A 20,586-nucleotide genomic window follows, 5' to 3' on the forward strand; every position below is an offset into this window, starting at 1 on the left:
AAGCTCTATGTAAATATCAGCTATTATTATTAAATGTTATTGTTGTTCTCCAGCATCTCACCTACATTCTTTGAGATTCTAACTAAGCCTTTAGAATTTACTTTCTGTCCTTATTGGTAAATGAAGTTATGACCATTTTTGCCTTTTCTATCTTTAAGTAAGGAACTGGGTAGGTTGGGTGTTCCCACTAGGTTCAGCTTATGAGAAGGCTAATACAGCAGTTTCCTGACAAGTGGGGGCTGAGATAAGGAAAAGATAGAGCTACCCAAAAGCACTGGTGAATATTAGTGTAAATGTTGCAACTTTAAAATTTAATATCTAGAGGACTTATAGCAAAGTACTGTTGTTAAAACACACACAAACACAGAGAAATAAAGAGACAGAAACAGAGACAGAGACAGAGACAGAAAGACAGAGTGGTCCACTGGGTAAAATGGTATAGTTGCAAGAGGTTATTGAGGAAGATCTCAGAATCTTCTCTTGGCCTCTTTAAAAACAAAAAAGTTATCCTTCTGCCTTAGGTTGGCACATCCTACCTAAAGACAGGTGAATAGACTAAATAACTTAAGTAGATTCCACGTCCCAAATATAACATAGATCTTATACAGTATAAAATTCATTATATTTACATTACTTATGTGAACCCTAATTTATGGATGTGTGTATGTATGTATAAAGAAAGGGACCAAAGAGTCCAACCAATTCAAACCCTTCCTTTTAAAGATAAGGAAATTTCTCTGTCTAGTAAGATAATTTGCATTTATGGGCATATATAGATATTGAACATAGTTTTTAGAACACATTAAGTACTTAATATTTGCTAGCTGCCTAATATCATTTTCTTTTAAAGTAGTATATATTAGACCAAATAGACTGTTGAGCGGAAAAGGAGATTCCATACACAGCCATCCCTCATTAGGACCTTTCTTCCTCCTCGGGGACCAGGTAGATTTCTAGAGGGCAATGTGATAGTTGGGAGAAGTTTAGAGGGGAAACCGGAGAGCACGTGGGCCGTGGGGTGGTTGGGAAGATGCAGTCAAGAGGAGTTGCCACTAGAAGTGTCAAAGAGGAAGAAGTGGAATCTCGGGGTGGCTGGGTGTGGTCTGTAGGGGAGTCAGAGAGCAAAGGGAGCGCCCGAACTGGGAAGAAGGGAAGAAGCAGAAGGGGAGCGCGCCGAGCCTGCGTCTGTCTGTGTCTGTGACAAGGGAGGAGTGGCGGCAGTGGCAGCAGCGGGTGGGAAGGGGAGTTTCCTTTTCTCGTGAAGTGGGAGCCCCCGAGCTCGGAGCTGCGCCAGCAACCAGCTGCCTCTCCGAGCTATTACAGACACCTGCCGAGTCCGGAGCCGGAGTCTGCCTTGGCCATCTTCCCCGCCCCCCTCCCACAAGTAAGTCCAGCCTTTTCCCTTTTCTTTTTTTCTTTCTTTTTTCTTTTTCTTTTTCTTTTTTTTAATTTTTTTTTTTTTTTCCTGCGACTGTCACTCTCCGTGGTCCTGTTTCTTTATCAGGCTCTCTTGAATCTCTTGCCTAGGACGGCACATAACGCTCCCAACCTTGACACTGAAGCTCTGGAGCTACCATACCCAGACTCGGGGTAAGCCCTGGCTGGCAAGAGGACCACTCTCTTCCTCTACCCCAGAGAGAGACCCAGGACGTCGCCACTTTAATACCGTTTCCGACCCGGCAAAAGCTGGGCGGCGGAGTTCTAGTCAGGGACTCTGGCCCCGTCTTTGTGTCTTCCCATGCCTGGGGCTGTGCCCTGCCTGAGGGATGGAGGGGAAGGCACTTTAGAGATCCCTAGTCCTTGGCCCCACCTCTCACACCTCTCCCCAAATCTTCAAGGATTTCAATATGCGCCGGACTCCTCCATAAGTGATTGGAAGGAAACCAAGCCAGGCTGGCTGATGAAAAGGGGGGAGGGGGAGTAGGAATACCCAGGTTGGACTGGGGCAGGACCTTACATACGCTTCCCTTTTCTTGGTTTGCTTTTCAGATGCGGTACCTTTAATTGGTGGGTGCAGGGCTAGGAAACGTGCCCTTTGGAAGTAGGCACCGGGAAGGATCTTCCAACGTACCTTTCCTTTTGGTTTCTTGCTTGCTTTAGGGAAAGAGTGAGGGATTGGAGGGGAAGATCAGAGAAGCGCCACCCGAGCCCCGGAGCGTCCCGCGCAAGCTAGGCTGCGGGCGTCTATTCTGGGTGGGTCTCTCTCAGGGCTCATTGTTTGGCAGCGTGGCTCCTAGACTGCCAGTACTGGGGCTGGCTAGCGACTGAGCAGCCCGGGAGAGGCCGGCGCCACCGCTGCCGCTCCAAGGCTGCGGCCAACGGGTCACTACGAGGGGCGAGGCGAGGCTCGGGGATTTACTTGGAGGGAAACGGGGAGGGCCGTTCTGCAAACGGATTCCTTGGAGATGAACAGGGAGTATGAGGGTAACAGTCGCCAATAGGGAAAACAGCTCCTAAGTGAGAAACTTAGAACCTGACTAATTTACCCTAGCATCATCATGAACGCTAATCCCCAGAAACCTGAAGAGAGATTTTTGTTTGTTTTCTGCTTGCTCTTGTTTCCTTTCTTTCCCTATGAAATTACGTTCTTGAGGTAGAGGACGAGTTTTAAATGCCATGATGAGCTGATTGCTTTTCTCCTATTTGTTGCAAGCACCTGTTTCTCTTTGTGGCATGTCAGCCGCCACCACCCCCACTTCCCCTGGATCCATCCCGTTTTTTTAGTCCTTCAGTGTTTTGTTTGTTTGTTTGTTTGCTTGCTTGCTTTTTTAACTTTATAATAATTCGTTTGCATCTGGCTATTTGTATAGCTTGAGGAAGGAAAAAAAAAATTGAAAAGCAAAGTGCGTTCTTCACTCTTGCAATGGATAATCAAAGATATAGTCGTCCAATGCTCTCTCCTTAACCACATGCTAGCATTCATGGAGGCAGACATGTGTGTCCGGAACCCCGCAGATTCCCTTGGCCTGTGTAAGCAGATGTGGAAGGCCATCAAATGTGAACTCATTTTTGGAAAAAGATATAACACTTTTGGTTAGTATTTGACTTTCCTTTTTTGGCAAATTTTGATTTCATTTTTTTTTTTTTTTTTTTTTTTTTTTTTTTTTTTGCTTATTGTGTGACCAGCTCCAAAGAGAGGTTATGTATGTAGCAAGAATGCTCATGGTTTTGTTTTGCTCTTTCTTTCTTTCTTTCTTCCTTCCTTCCTTTTTTTTTTTTTTTTTTTTTTTTTTTAACTATCTTGGGTAAGAAATGGAACCCACTTGTCACAAAAGAGAGTTGTTCATGTTTCTTAAGTGTGGCTGGTTGTAAATCCCAGTGGTTACTCACACCCCCAACTGCCTAGGATAATATTTTACTTTGACAGTTCCTGATGGACTTGCTAAGTGCATCCATTTGCTGAAGCTTAGAGTTTCTTGCCCCAGGAGAAACACAGACTAGGAACACCTCTATCTAACCACAAGTCAGATTTCAAAGGGGAAAAATTCCTATGGTGGGATCAGTATTAAGGTTGTGGAAAGCAACTTGCTTGGTTCTAAATAAGGAATTTAGGAAATGATCTATAAAAAATCATTTAACAGTTTATGAATAAATCCTGCACAGCCTACCCATTCATAATTTTTATAAACAAGTACATTTTAAAATTAATTGGACTTTGTTATAATCATATAAACAGACATATGTTATTTCCTAGTCTTGCCTCTTCATTTAATTGGTCTGCCCTTAATTCATTCCACAATTATATTCATAACTGTAGTATGCTTTAATTCTCACTCATTGTTAATAATGAGCATTAAATGTATATAGTTGTTCTAAAAATTGAGATTTTTGTTGGCTTTTATATATTTTCTACATTGTTCCCTGATCATGTTAATAATACCTGGAGAAAGACATAACACCATAAATCAGACTAATTAAGTTTGTCATTGAATGTATTTTTATTGCAAAAAAAAAAAAAATGCATGCATTATATATATATACATATATGCATCCATAAATATATATGTAAATATATACATGCACACATACACATATGCATTAATTACTTTCCCACTTGGTTCATCTTATCTATTTACTAAATCTTCAAAAGTCTCCACTAAATCTCAATTTTACAAAGAACCAGATTAAATTATTTTGTTCTAATTTGCAATGTTTACTGATGTAAATTTGCTTAATTATATCATTAAGATATGAAGAGCGTGGAAAGTTATAGAAAAAATTCCTTCTAAACTTTTTTGTTTATTGGGCAAAAGAACTAAATCCATGGGAATCCTTGATGGGATTTCAGTAAGGGCTCATTGTTATTTATGTTAATGAATTAACTCTCCTACTGGAAGAAAAGAAATCTTATCCTGTTGTCTACAAACCAAAGAAAAAAGAGAATTAGAAAAAGAATTATCTACAAAGAGTTAACCTGTTAAACAAAATAGAATATATTATCCAACTTCTCCATTGAAAATATTGTTTATAAAGACAATATTGAAATCAATTATATGGAACCTTCAAGAAAATTTTCCAGAATACATATTTGAAGAATATGGTATATTCCGCAGCATATCTTTTTATGTAGCAAATGTCCTCCTTGAAACAATATTTTCTGTATAATTGTGAATTTAGCATGCAGTTGTTTGAAAATATACCAAAATACATATTTAAGCATCTTACCCTTGCTATAAGTACATTAATTGTAATAGCCCATTCAGTGATGTCTTTGTGGCTTTGAATTTTTAAACAGTTGCTGCTGAATTACAAACATTCATTACTCTACAACCACTTGCTGAAATTTCTCAGGACCCCCAAATAGAGAGTTTTTTGTACTGGATACTTAAGCAGTTGGCTCTTCTGATTACATATTGGTTCTTTTTCTCTTTCTTAAAAGACATTGGGGTTCTTGAAAAAAAATCACTTCTCTGATATTTCTAACTCTTGTATTGTTATACTTCTCATAAATACATGATAAGTATCTTCAACATATCCAGGTTTGTAGAGCTTTCTATTGAGATGTATGCAGGAGTATTATGGAGGAGAAGAAATGGTTTTGATTAAATCTTGGAAAAAAGAATCAAGGACATAATGGAAAAGAGGAAGGACAAGTTTTACTAAATAAGAAAGAATTTAAAATGTTCCTTTGATCTTTAGAAATTCAGACTCTGTATGACATGGCAAAAATGTAGGTAATTTACCCTACTCTCATAAATCAGAAGGTAAAGAAATAGCATTTTAATATACATTTTATTTTGTTAAATTTAAATAATGGTTTTATTTCAATTCACTTTCATTCATGCATAGCATTAAAAAATGCTGATTTGCTTTTTTCCCTGCAGTTTTGAATTCAGGTGCTAAATTAGTGTGGCAAAAAGAAGCATCAAAACTCATTTCTTTAAAAACACATTTATTTTAGAACAAAAAGAATATCCTCTGCACATAGTAAAAGCTAAATAATATTTGGTGGTTGGAAGGAATTCTTCTGTTTCATAATCAGCAGTACCCAACAGCATACTAGCTAGATGTTTAAAATAGTAAATGTAAACATTTCCTAACATTTAGGCTAGGACTATGAATGAACTGGCTCAAAACAGAATGTGGTTGTATGAAACCAAAAAATTAATTGCATCAAGTTTTCATGGAAAAAACCTAAAAAATTGAAAACTCAGAATAATTGAACCAACATTTATCAATTGGTTATCTTGAGTACGACACACAGATAGCATAATGCAACGAATGGGGAGTTGGGCTTAGAAATAAAAAGATTTGGATTCAAATCTTGCCTCTGATACATACTGGCTGTGTGACCTAGGAAAGTAATTTAACCTCATTCTTTTAGGTAGCTCTTTAAGACTATGTTACATAAAAGATGGACATGGGCACTTCTTGATCTGGATGTTCACATTGCCAATTTCAGTGTCTTTTCAGAAATCAAATCTATGAACTGACATCTGTAAAGTTTAAAGAGTTCTTTCATATACATTAGTCTATTTTACCAATAGATATTTATGGAAGATTTATCATGCACAAGGCAGGATGGGGAGCAGACACAGAATTATGATGCAGAGTACCTTACATTGTAGGTGAGGCGACAAGGCATAAGCTCCAGAAAGGGTTAATTGACAATATGTTAACAATAGTTAATATTTATAGAATCTTATTTGATCTTCATAACAATCCTGTGAAGTGGGTATTATTTTTATCCATTTTACGAATGTTAAAACCAAGGCTGTGAAAGGTCAATGGACTTCTCCAGGATGATACAGCTATCAAGTGACAGAGACAATTTCAACTCATCTTCACTCCAAGTGTAGTTAACTGTACTCACTGTGCCATCTACTTGCTTCCTTAATAACAAAGTTAAATATCAAAATGCATAAGTAAATAATTAATATTGAAATTATATAACCACAAACATTAAAAAAAGAAATCCAAATTAACTACAAAGGCACACGAAACAGTGAAAAGAGTGCTCTAATCAAAGTTGAAATACTTGAATTTGGAGCCTGGTTCTACCTCATGTAACCTTGGGCAGGACAGAACAATTAACGTTTCTGGACTCCAATTTCCCCATCTTTAAAATGAAGGGTGTGAAACTAGATAAATACTTTGGCCAGTTGGTATTATGGGAGCAATTCAGAGAAGGGTCACCATAGGATCAATTTCCAAATGAAAGATACTGATAGTGTTGCAAGTTGAAAAACTCAGAAAATGAAATACATGGGTCTTGGGTTTATTGGTCCTGCATTGCCATATGGGTGAGATGGAATAATTAATTCTTTAAAAAAAATAAAAAAGGTACATGATTAGTTCATTCTAAAATCTTTTATTAAATACCTCTTTTGCACCAAATACTATGCTAGACACTATGAAAAGTATAGATAAAATGTATTTCCTACTCTAATGGACCCTCATGGTTATTACACAGACACTACCCCTTCAACAGTCTTACTTAAAACATAAAACTCTTTGACTTTGGAGTCTCTGCTTGCCCCCTAACTGGCCAGCATCAGGTGCTGATTGACAGATGTGGCAATCCGAATGCCATGTATAACCACACTAGGGCAGTTCTTCAAAATTGCTGGTTCTGTAAATACAGTATTTGTACTAAGTACACTACTTGAATATAGTAGTTAAGCTTAAGGACCCACAGGTTACTTCCCAATGCACTTGAATCAGCAGACCCTATTCAGTCTGTAGGAGTAACCACCCACAAAACCTTTCATTTGTCTCTGGATGGGTTAAACAAAAAATCAGACCAATCTCCTTTCCCCCAAACTAAGAACTCTATATTTAAAGGTCTGATTCAGAGATCCCCTAGCAACCTGAAATAGACAAGACCACTAACTCTTGAGTTAATTTGCTGGCACTTACAAGCTCACAAGTCTCTAAAGCCAATTGTCTCCTGCAAGGGAAAAAATATATAGATATATTTCATACTTCAAAAGTATAGTTACCACTAAAGATAATTAGCAGACCCAAATCAACATAAATGTTACCTTTTAAGCTGAACCGGAGCAGAATTTCAAACATAAATACAAATACTGAACATTTTAATTTGACCTTAAAAGAATACACACAATACCCTACCTGTGTGCATTCCTGGAGAGAATGTAGCATTCAATGTACTTGTACATTTCATGAATTTCCACGTTAATAAGTGACAAATCTGCTATAAATAGTTCATAAAACTTTAACATTTTCATCAAATTAATGTTTCACTGATATGCAAATTAGATACTGACATCTAAGGTACCTCCATGTGATGATTCCTAATTGGTAAGTGAACCACAGAGTGCTATTTATAGATTACACAGCGACAAAGCCATCACCTAACTTTCCCATTGTGCAGTTAAGTACTTCACTTCTTGATGCTTACCTTTGATTCTTTTAATTGTATTATTTTCATATAATTTTTTGATCTATTAAAAAAAATCTGCCAGGAAGGAGCTAGTTCAGGTACTGTCTATAATTAATAACATTTAGGCCAAGAAACTGATTTCAAAGTCTCTCTAATAAATTAAGAAACAATTTTTTAAAAATACATGGGCATGAATAATAATAGCTAGTGTTTATGTGATGCCTCAAAATTTGCAAAGCACTCTATAAATATCTCATTTGATTCTCATAATGACCCTGGAAAATGGATGCTGTTATTATCCCCACTCTACAGATGAGAAAATTAAGGCAAGCAGATGTTAAGTGACTTGCCCAGAGTTTGTGGTTTGTAGAAACAAACCCAGTGGCTCCCTCTTTCTGTGAAATCATGTAATAAATTTATTTCTAAAATTATTTCAATTTTCGGGGCTTATTTTCATAGACAACAGTTCACAAAGCTAGGAAGCACTGTAGATTAGATTTGAACTTATCTTCCTACTTTTAGATTCCCCCTACTATGAGGCTTTGTACATGGAAGAATGGAAATGGTGAAAAAATAGCTCATATTCCTATAGCATTTAAAAATGTCAAGTAGATTTCCCTATGACTTTGTACAGATAATATCACCTCCATTTTATAGATGTGAAAACTGAGGCTCAGAACACTTGTGGTTTACCCTGCAACACAATAGCTATGGAGTGTTGAAGTCAGGATTCAATGTGTGTCCTGGCTCCATATTTGGTACCATTTTCTTTGTATCCTCTTCTACAATGCCAGTCTAGATAAGGTCCAAGCCAGCTGAAGTGAAGAATGAAAAGGAAAGCTTAAGTAGTTGTCAAAATATCCCATTCCCCAGTAGCAACTGAGGTTTCTCTTCTTTCAACTTTCCAATTCCCTGAGCTGATGTAGAATGTACTTGGATACATTTCACCTAGGACAAACAGTTCCTAGCAAATCTATTGTTAGAATGGACATTTTGTTCCTTTGTACATTTATTTTCAGTGTATTCACAAAGTTTACCAAAAAAAAGAGGGGGAAAGCAAATAAAAAATGTATTTATTGATTTATTTAACAAAATATTTATTGAACTTCCACTATGGTCAGGGTGCATGCAAGGCATTTTGGAGAAGGATAGAAGGAGGCAACTCAGTGCTAAGGGTTCAAATTCCTTCCTCTTGAGAAGTTTACAGATTAATAGAGGAAATTATAAATGAAGTCTTTCTGCTAGTTGTTTCATCTAGAATGAACTAAACAATAATTCTGACAATTCTTCATGCTTCCCTTTTTTACCTACTTGTTAATTAAGAAATTAATTTTGACATCCCATAAAATCAGTGTAGTATGAAATAAAAGACACTGGATTTGTCAAAAGACCTAGATTCTAATTCCAACTGTGCCACTTATTATATTAATTGTATATGTAGTAGTTATGCTACTATGGGCAACTCCCTTAAATATGTCCATATTTACATATTAAATATGGGCATTTTACTTACAGGGTGATTTAGGGACAGTGCTCTGTCAACTTTGAAGTGTTGTTCGAGGAGTTTTTTTTTTTAATTTTGTGTTTAGGAATATAAAGAAAAGAGGATAGAAATAGAGATAATAGAGGGACAATATTTGAGAAATTAAAGGTCCTACATGAAAATACAATGAAATTCTCTGTGATATTATCACGATAACATAGGAGAACAGGGTCTTTGAATTATCTCTATTTTGTATTTTTCTCTAGCTTCCATCACATAGTAGGTACTTAATATATATTTTCCAAACTAAGTTAAGTCAAATGGAATTTTTATAATGGAGATCATTATTAAGCCCTGACAAAGGTAAAGCAGAGATTCTGAACCTTTTCTGTGTCGGGGACCTTTTTGACAGTCTGGTGAAATTCACACTTCCCAGTAGTCGTGTTTTTAAATTCATGAAATAAATTCATAGAGATTACAAAGGAAATAATTTTATTGAAATAAAGTTGTTAAAGACAGGTGCAGTGGGTAGAATTTTGGGCTTTTGGACCAGAAAACAAATTTAAATCCTGCTTTAGATACCTATTAAACTCTAGGATCTAATGTGATCTCTTTCTTTATCAGTAATATAGGGATAATAATTGCATTATTTTCCAATATTATTGTAAGGATAAAATGAGAATGAAATTTGTAAAATGTTTTGTAAATAAAGCTTTAGGTAAATGTTGGTTAGCTATTTTTTTTTCATATCTGAGTTCATTAACCTACTGAAATCTATCTTTTGACTTTCATTGTAGATCTCAAATTAAAGACCCTAGTCTGGAGATATCAGTCAATGGATAAAGAAGCTTTTATATATTGGGCACAATGCCAAAAAATAACAATATAAAGACAAAAGTGGTTGAAGCAATACTTATTCTCTAGGAGGAATGGAAGATCTTTAATACCTTCATTCAGTAGGTCAAAATACCTAGTTTTTAACTTTTCATTTCACAAGATGAGGTGATCCAGAAGGACTTAGGAGGCATTTTGATTGGTTGCAAATTAATCATTTTATCAGACAACTTACCCTAAAATTGGGGAGGAGGGAAAAGCATGGAAAGAAATCACCAAAAAAATTGCTTTTTTGAAATAAACATTTTACTGTATTGTTCTGTAGTCCAGCTCCCTTTTTAAGAAGACACAAATATCAATGGGACACTGATTTATTCCTTCTTGGGAGGTTGGTTTGCCATTATGTAAACAAACTGACATATACCTACTAGATGTTCAATAAGAATTTGATTGATTGATTTGATAGAAACACGAGTTTAAATTTTCCTGGCAGAACCTCCTACATTTTGATTTTGGCTACATTTCTATACATAGCTCTTAAGTCAATATGGATTATTTTTAAGAAACATAAACTAGGACTTTTATAATAGGTAATCAAGGCTTTAAAATGTTGCCTTAGACTGGGCCTACAACCCAAGAGAATTGGACATGGACTGTAAAATACAATTAACCCAGTTTACTGAGGCAAATCTTAATATTACTTGCAGGAGACCTTCCATTCCCAGCTGTGTGCCGCTCTCTCTCTCTCTCTCTCTCTCTCTCTCTCTCTCTCTCTCTCTCTCTCTCTCTCTCCTCTCTTTCTCACCAAGTGATAGAGAAAATAGTTCTATATTTATTTTATAGTCCTAATTTTATTCTACATAGCTACATGGCCCTAATCTTAAACTTTTGCCCCCACACTGTCAATATCTGAAATATCTCCCAAAATAGTAAAGTTTATAACATTTCTTCTACACTATTCCTTTTTCAGCATCTAAACACACACAATATAACATACATGCACACATACACACAGAGAAAGAGAGAGAGAGAGAAGGATGTCCCTGCCTCTCCATTTCAGTTTTCTGATCATCCTCAGTCTCACAGAAAATAATTTGTTATTCTACAAGATTAAAAACACATAGGAAACTCTTTTGTTTAAAGAGGAAATCTGTTTTGGATTATGTAGGAGTCAAGTGCTTCAGACTTCTAGGATCATTGTTGATATTACATACAATATCAACAAGCCCCACAAGTGTGAGGGGGAAGAAAAGAAGGGAAATGGAGGAAAGGAGAGGACAGGGGAGAGGAAGGGATTCAATTTTTATTTAATACAAGTAGTTTAATTGGAAGCATAAAGAAGTATTCACCAAGAAGTTATGTTCTAAAAGAATAAAAGAAACGTGTGTGTGTGTGTGTGTGTGTGTGTGTGTGTGTGTGTGTGTGTGTGTGTAGGGAGAATTCCTGAACATTTCATAAAATGTGGGAGTGAGAGTGGGGGTGGTATGGACAGTGGAACTGGAATGAATGTAGAGGAATTGAGTTCATGAAAGGGGGTATGTAAGGGACAAGATGGTCACTAAAACAGATGGAATATGTGTCATGGTCAGCTAAACTCAAGTGTAGGTTTGAAAAAACCATGAAAGTTAATGTGCTCTTTATCTATAGATTCTTATCCATTCCCTGAATCAAGCACTTTTTGATTAGGAGAACAAACACTCTGTTTCTCAATGTTATTAGAGAACCTTTTTTTTTTCCCTCATATGATTAAAAAAAAAACATACAAGAGACTATTTGGACAATATTTAACGAGATAATTTGTTTTATTTATTAAATCAGAAAATGAAATGTGATGAAAAACACCTGACCTTGAAATCAGAAGCTTTGACTCTTGTATTTACATCTTGCTTTCTTCTTAAACTTAGAAAATTCAATCTCTGAGAAACTCAAGTCCCTTATTCCTAAAATTGGGATGAAAATAATTTTCTCTAACAACCTCATAGTGTTTTCATGGATATTAGATGAAATGAGGTTTATAGTACTTTATGAGCAAAATGCATCACAAACATATATACACCATTACATTGATTTATCTCAATTAACCTTGCTCCCCAAATATTTCTGTTTTTTTTTACTTAAAAGAAATAATAGTAGTTTATATGCATTATAGACCTTCATACTCAGATATCATACAACTATCTTTGCATTTCACTATTTGAATATTTGCTATAATTTTAGGGGGGAAAACTTTCTTGATAAAATTGTTTTCCTTTTTTATTGAATGAAAACTTTTTTGTGCTGGAAATAATTAGTCCTGATTGTTTTTGTACATCTGCATCTTTGTACAGGACACTTCTTATGCTAGAATATTTCTGTATATTATAGCCTTTTTGCTTCTTAACTTCCAAGAGTATTGATTAAGTCAGTTGTTAGATCTCATATGACATAAAAGACAGCAAAAAAAAAAGTTTGTTTCTTTGACCAAATTTAGACACTTTTTTGTTTGCCTGTTACTTATTTCAGTCTGACCAGTTTTTGCTTTGCTTTATTTTTACCCTAACCCATTTGTAGACTTTATATAGATAACTCTGATCTCATAATTTCCTGGGGAAATCCATCCTTGGATATAGGATTCAACCCTTCCACAGCTTCTCATTCCTGATGAATAATCAAAACTGTCTTTCTTATTTCTAAACCCCCTCCTTAAATCAATTTTGATTAGGAGGACAAACACTCTTTATGTCAGTAAATATTTTTTTCATGTAGTTAAAAATAATCACCAAAGAGAATATTTGATATCTCTAGGAAAAGGTATATTTTAAAGGGGAATAAAGTCTGTATAGTTTGTTAATGATAGGGTGTTCTTGACATACAACTTAAGAATCTAGTCTTAAAAGGGGAGTAAGTTATTTGGGTACAAATTGTACTTTAAGAAGCTCTGGGAGTTCACAGTGTCATTTTCCAAGTACTCATATACCATCTCTTTAATAGAAATTCTAGGGAAGTGGAGCCAAGATGGTGGAATAAAGGAAGGGACTCTCCTGAGCTCTTTCCTAACCCCATTCAAATACCTTTAAATAATGACTCTTAAGAAATTCTATACTGGCAAAGCCACGACAAGGACAGAGTGAAACAATTTTCCAGCCTATGACAACTTATAAAGTGGGCAGGAAAGGTGAGAGAGGAGTACAGTTTAGTACAGACTACCTCAGTGCACTCTTGATCACAATAAACTAAGAGCAGACCTCCTGACTGAATCAGTGATAGCAGGGGTTTCCAGACCTCTCAGCCTACAGATGGTAAAAGAGTCAAACAAATGGATTAGAAAAATATTTATAGAGGTTCTATGAATTAGAAGGAAATTTACAGGCCATTCTGTTGCTTCCCTATACTTGAATCTGAGTCACAGTCTTAGTCCCAGTGTGAGGGTGGAGAACTAGCACAGTAGAGCTTATGGTTCCATAGAAGCAGAGACACTGGTCACAGTTCCAGGGTTGAAAAGAATTGTTGTGGTTGTTCATAAACTAGGATATAGTTAAGGATACTAGTAAACACATATCTCCCTCTAGGTAATATTGGAAGAGCAAAAAAATTATATAGATCTCCAGAATTATTTCTGAAAACATCTGAAGATGTGCCCCTTCCACTTATGAGGCAGAATCCCACTTTAGCATAGAATTAAAAGTCAAGAAGTAGACTGAACAATGAACAAATAATAGAAAAAAATTCTGACCATATAAATTACTATAGTGACAAAAAAGATCAAAACATGCACTCAGAAGAAGACAACAAAGTCAAAATTTCTACATCCAAAGCTTCAAAGAAAAATATGAATTGATGTCAGGTCATGGAAATGCCCAAAAAAGTATTTTTTTTTAAATCAAGGAGATGTAGAAGAAAAATGGGAAGAGAAATGAGCGTGGTACAAGAAAATCACAAGTCAACATCTCAGTGAAAGAGGCACCAAAAAATACTTACAAACAGAATACCTTAAAAAAACAAACAGAATAAACCAAAATGATAAAAGGCACAGAAATACAGAAATTCAAGGAAGAAAAAAATGCCTTGAAAAGCAAAACTAGCCAAATGGAAAAAGATATACAAAAATTCACTGAAAAGAAAAACTCCTTACAAAACAGAAATGACTACATGGAAAAGGAGGTACAAAAACTCATTAAAGAAAAAAAGTCTTGAAAAGTTAAATTGGGCAAGTAGGAACTAATGATTTTATGAGACATCAAGAAAAAATCAAAATCAAAGGAATGAAAAAATAGAAGAAACTGTGAACTATCTCATTGGGGGAAAAAAAACTGACTTGGAAAATAGATCCAGAAGAGATAATTTGAGAATTATTGGATTACCTGAGCATCATAATCAAAAAATGAACTTAAATATCATGTTTCAATTATCATGGAAAATTGTTTAGCTATTCTACTATAAGAAGATAAAATAGAAATTGAAAGAATCTACCTGTCACCTCCAGAAAAGAAATCCCAAAATGAAACTCCCATATTGTAATCAACTTCCAGACTTCCCTGATTAAGGAGAAAATAAAGCACACATCCAAAAAGAAATTAAAATATTTTGGAACTATAGTCAGGAAAACACAAGATTTAAAAACTTCTACATTAAGGGATTGGAGGGCTTAGAATATTGGAAAGTAAAAAAGCTAGGATTATACCAAGAATTATCTACCCAGCAAAACTGAGTATAATCCTTCAAAAGGAAAAAATGTATATTTGAGGAAATAGAGGACTTTCAAGCATTCCTAATGTAAAGACCAAAGCTGAATAGAAAATTAAACTTTCAAATACAAGTAAAAAACAAAAGTAAAAAGAAATATAAAAATAGAAGTTATAAGGGATTTTATAAGATTAAACTATTTATATTCCTATAAAAGAAAGTGAAACTTTCAATTCCTAAAAACTTTTCTCATTATAATAGGACAATTAAAAGTAGACAGAAGAAGTGTGAGTTGAATGTGATAGTATTATTATATTAAAAAAATTAAATTATGGGATGAGAAAGGAGAATCCACTGAGAGAATGGAAAAAGAAGTAGAATGTGATGAATTGTCTGACATAAAAAAGCCTGAAATAGATTTTACAGTGGAGAGGAAAATTGGGAGGATGGAGAGGAGAATATATGAACTTTCATTAGAATTGACTCAAAGAGGAAATAATATACACAAATCTATCTTACCATACAGGAAAGTAATAAGGCAAGGGCATAAGAAAAAGGGGGAAGAGAGTTGATAGAAAGAAAGGCAATTGGGAGAAGGTAAAAGTCAGAAGCAGAACAGTTGAGAATGGACAGGGTACAAGGCTCTCCTTGGATAAATGGGGAAAACAGGTTGGAGGGAAATATGTAGTTGGTAATGATTACCATAAAAAAAATTTATAATGAGTTTCTCTGGTAAAGATTTCATTTCTCAAACTTCCAGAAAGTTTTCAGTTTTTAAAAATATAGAAATTAGAGCCCATTCCTCAACTAATAAATGGTAAAAGGATATGAACAGGCCATTTTCAGACAAAGTAATCAAAACTATTGCCATGAAAAAAAAATTCTAAATCTTTATTGATAAAAGAAATGCAAATTAAAACAATATCTCACACCTGTTATATTGGCTAATATGACAGAAAAGAAAAATGAAAAATGTTGGAGGAGATGTGGGAAAATTAGAATATTAATATACTATTGGTGAAGTTGTATACTGATTCAACCATTCTGGAGAGGTATTTAGAACTATGCCCAAAGGGCATATTCTTAAATCAAACAAACACTAGATCTATTTACCAAAGAGATAGTAAAAGAAAAAAAAAAAGGGGGGGGGGAATGGCCCATGTATGTAAAAATATTTATAGCAGCTCTTTCAGTCATGGCAAAGAGGTGGAAATTAAAGGGATGTACATCAACTGGGGAATGGGTAAATAAGTTTCTGTATATGAATGTAATGGAATACTATTGTACTCTAACTATGCTCTCAGAAAAAAACATGCAAAAAACTTAAATGAATTGGTACAAAGTGAAATGAGAAGAAGAGGAGAATATTGTACACAGTAACAGTATGATGATCTACTATGAATAATTTAGCTATTCTCAGCAATATAACGATCCAAAACAATTTTGTAGTATTTATGCTAAAAGCAGCTATCCATCTCCAAGGAACAAATTGATAGAACCTGAATGTAGATCAAAGATACTTTTTCTTTACTTTATTTATCTTTAGGGTTGTGAAAGAACCCTTTCTTTTCTTTCACAAAATGACTTACATGGAAATGGTTTTGTATGACTATCCATGTATAATTGATGTCCTTCTCAATGAGGGGGTAGGGAAAGAATGGATGGGGGGGAAATTTGGAATTCAGAATTTGGCAGGGCAAAGAATTCTAAAATTACTTTAACATGTAATTGGGGAAAATAAAATATTAAATGATATATTTTTTTAAACTACATTCTATAACATTTTCAGAAATTGAAATCAAGCTCATAGGCCTGTTTATTGAAGAATCCGTTTTTTAAAAAATTGGTTCACATTACTCTAATTTCTACAGCACTCTTCTTGTTCATTTTTAAAAGATTATTGACAGGGTCCATAGATAAGTCTACGGACTTATCAGATTGCCAAAGACACATATGCAACAAAAATAACAACCCCTATCACATATCTTGCCTCTAAAACGTCTTTCTGGAACACATAATAATTATATTTATTATCTTTATTATAATTTTGACACTTCTCTTATATTCTTTTGCTATCAAAGTTTTGTCATCCCAACTGTGTTGGAACTTTCTTTAAGGTAAGCATTTATGCAAGCACTTCAATTTCTTATGTAGACCTCATTGTACCTGGGAATTAACCATGACCCAACCAATATAATATTCTGTTGTGAACAGTTTTTTAAAATTTATTTAATATTTCCCCAGTTACATTTAAAATAAGTTTTTACATTTGTTTTTTAAATTTTTGAATTCCAAATTTTCTTCCTTATCCTAACCCCGAGTCCCCATTAAGAAACATATGTTAAATTATGTAAAATAATTCTATAAGAATCATGTTGTGAAAGAAAAAATAGATCTCTCATCCTAATTTTAAAAAACCCTTAAGAAAGAGAAAGGGACAGAGACAGACAGAGAGACAGAAAAAGAGAGAGAGAGAGAGAGTGAGAGAGAGAGGTTATGCTTCAATCTGTATTCAGACACAATCAGTTTCTTCTCTGGGTATGTATAGCATTTTTCATCATAAATCATTCACTGTGGATTGTTGTGGTACTGAGAATATCAATCAGTCATTTAAAGGTGGTCATCCCAGAACATTGCTATTTCTTTGTATACAGTACATTTCAAGTTGCTAGAGTCCATGGAGGACTTTCCAGGTTTCTTTTTTTTTTCCTGAAAGCATCCTGCTCATCATTTCCCATATAACTAAAAATAATATTCCATTATAATCACATTCAATTTCCATTTTTTCCCCTGAGAGCTGCTACAAATATTTTGTACATATTGGTCCTTTAAAAAAAAATATCTTCTGATATTCATGCACAGGTATTGTTAGATTAAAGGATATGCATGTATATATGGCCCTTTGGACATAGATCATATCTTTTTATCATTTATCAACTGGGACATGGGGGCTTGTTTTTAATAAATTTGATTCAGTTCCCTCTATGTTTGAGAAATAAGACCTTATCAGAGAAACTTCCTTCAAGATTCTTTTTACAATTGCTATTGTTAATTGCATTATATCCCCCATTTATTCTATTTCCTCTCTCCTTTCATCCCATTTGTCCTCAAAAGTGTGTTTCTACTAACTTCTCCCTCCTCCAATGCCCTTTCTTTTGTCACACTCTCCTCTTATCATATCATCCCCCTTCTATTTTCCTGCAGGGTAAAATAGATTTCTATATCAATATTGAGTGTATGTTATATTTATTCTTTGAGCCAGTTCTGATGAAAGTAAGATTCACTCATTCCCTCTCTCTTCCCCTTCTTCCCCTCAACTATAAAAGCTTTTTCTTGCCTCTTTTTTTTATAGCAGATAATTTATACCATTCCATTTCTCCCTTTTCCTTTCTCCCTCTGTCTGCCTTTAAATTCATCAGGTTTTGTTTTTTTTTTTTTTTTTTTTTAGATACGATCCCCTTATATTCAACTCATATACGTGCCCTCTGTCTATATATACTCCTTCAAATTGCCATAATAATGAGAAAGTTCTATTAAGTTATGAGTATCATTCTCCCATTTAGGAATGTAAACAGATAAACCTTATTAAGTCCCTTATGTTATGATTTTCCCAACCTCCTTATACTTTCTGTTATGAACAAGATCCTCAAGAACTATGAACTGTCATAACTTTCTGTCCCCTCTCCACCAATGTAAATCTTAAAGATCCTGAATATATTTTCCATTGATACAGCACACCAGTAGCCGTATGGTACAGGTAGAAAAATAATTTTATGCAGGATATACAAGTTATTTTCACAGATAATCCACTCATTCTCCTTCCCAGGCAACTCCTTTTGTCTTTTCTCTATCCAGGAATTGGCATATATGTTTCCTCATTGTATTTTATCTCAGTTTATCTTACTGTATTTTATATCAGTTTTCAGACACATGCTAGGATGGATGTTTTTTAGGTTCCCTTACTCTTATTTCTCAATTTTTGACTAGGGAAGCAGAAGTTAGGGCTAATAATAGAGGACAGAAGAAAGATGGCAATAGTCATCTTATGTGTGTGATATATAGTAAGCCTAGCTGTTCTCCAGTGTTCTTCAAATAGCATCCTCTTCATAAAGCTTCCCTGACCACTTTCAGCAAAAGTGATTATCATAACCACCTCCACTATCATTAATTACAGCCTGTAGCTTTTATTATCTCTATTATTTATTTGACTTCAACTATCTTACTCCTTGAATAGTTATCTTTTTTAAGGTTATAAATCTCATCTTCCCAATAAATAGCAAGCTACTTGTGGACAAGAACTATCTTTATATTTTATCCTTAGGAGCATAATACAATGATATTCACATAGTAAGAGTTAAAGAAACATCTGATAAATTAATTTATAAAGGAATGGTTGAATTATAGAATTGCGAAATCATAATTGGAAGAAATCTCAGAGGTCATTAACTCAAATTATACCAGAAAAAAATTCTCTATACAAAATTCCTGATAAATGATTAGCCAGTCTTTGCTAGAACTCCAATAATATACCTTCCAAGTCTGTACTTTCTACTTTTGCATAACTCTAAATATTAGACTTGATTTAAAACAAGCATGCATTTTTCTCTTTTCAGTTTCTATATATTGCTTCTATTTCTATTTCCATCACTGTATCATAATAGTCGCAGAGTCGATAAATATTTATTAAGTGTCTTTTTTTGTGCCAGATACTGTGCTAAGTGCGGAAGATACAAAGTAATGTAAACAATCTCGGCCTTCAAGGAGCTCACTTTTTTTTTTCCTGAGGCAATTGGGGTTAAATGACTTGCCTAGGGTCACACAGCTAGGAAATATTAAGTATCTGAGTCCAGATTTGAACTGAGGTCCTAGGAGCTCACGTTTTAAGGAGAAGAAAACAGGCAAACAACTATGGACATACAACTTACATATAGAATAAAGTGGAAATAATCAACAGTAGGAAGACAGTAAAATGGATAGTCTTTAAGTATTTGTAATTGGTGTAATGTCTCTCTTAATTCTTTTCTCCTCTGAATTAAAAAGGAAAAAATAAAAGGGTACTTCAGCTTGCTAAGGGAAGCTAGATGGCACAGTGGATAGAATGCCAGCTGAAAATCAGGAGGACTCATCTTCCTGAATTAAATCTGACCTCAGACACTTACTAGCTATGTAACCCTGGTGAAGTCACTTAACCCTGTTGGTCTCAGTTTCCTCATCTGTAAAATGATTTGGAGAAGGAAATGACAAACTACTCCAGTATATTTGCCAAAAAACAACAAATGAGACAGACACAAGATGGTAGAGACATGCCAGGGAATTGCTGGAGCTCTCCTCAGTTTCCCTCAAAAACAACACTAAATCAAGCCCATAAACTGATTAAACTGAAACTGGAGTGACAGAACCCATAAAAATTTGTAGTGAAGCAATTTTCCAGCTTAAGATAACAAAGAAGGACTTTAGAAAAGCCTATCTCACTTGGGTGAGGAGGGAGCAAGGACATGGGGAGTAAGGAACCTAGCAGGAGGCTCTTAGGAGCAGTAAAGATCAGCAGCTGAGACCCCTCAGTCCTGGCTTAGCCAACCAGTGGCTCAGAAGACTGTCTATGAGACCTTTATCCCTACTGTAGAAGAAAACTGCAAAGCAGATCACAGAGAATTGCACATGGTTGAACAACTTCAACTTGCTATTTAAAAAAAAAACAAAAACAAACAAAAAAAACCAACTCATTAAACCTCAGTCCAAGTTGGTGCTTTAGATCATTGTT

At 34.8% G+C, this 20,586-nt stretch overlaps 1 protein-coding gene across 1 annotated transcript in view; it reads left to right on the plus strand.

Annotated features, from left to right (window-relative positions):
- The first annotated feature begins 1,200 nt into the window (after positions 1-1,200).
- SEMA6D (semaphorin 6D) overlaps positions 1,201-20,586 on the plus strand; it is an 820,805-nt gene continuing 801,419 nt past the window's right edge. The window contains exon 1 of the mRNA XM_074294394.1: positions 1,201-1,384. The gene's annotated coding sequence lies outside the window, so the exon portion shown is untranslated. The remainder of the gene's footprint in view (positions 1,385-20,586) is intronic.

Source organism: Sminthopsis crassicaudata, chromosome 2, assembly GCF_048593235.1.
Source record: "Sminthopsis crassicaudata isolate SCR6 chromosome 2, ASM4859323v1, whole genome shotgun sequence".
Lineage (NCBI taxonomy): Eukaryota > Metazoa > Chordata > Mammalia > Dasyuromorphia > Dasyuridae > Sminthopsis > Sminthopsis crassicaudata.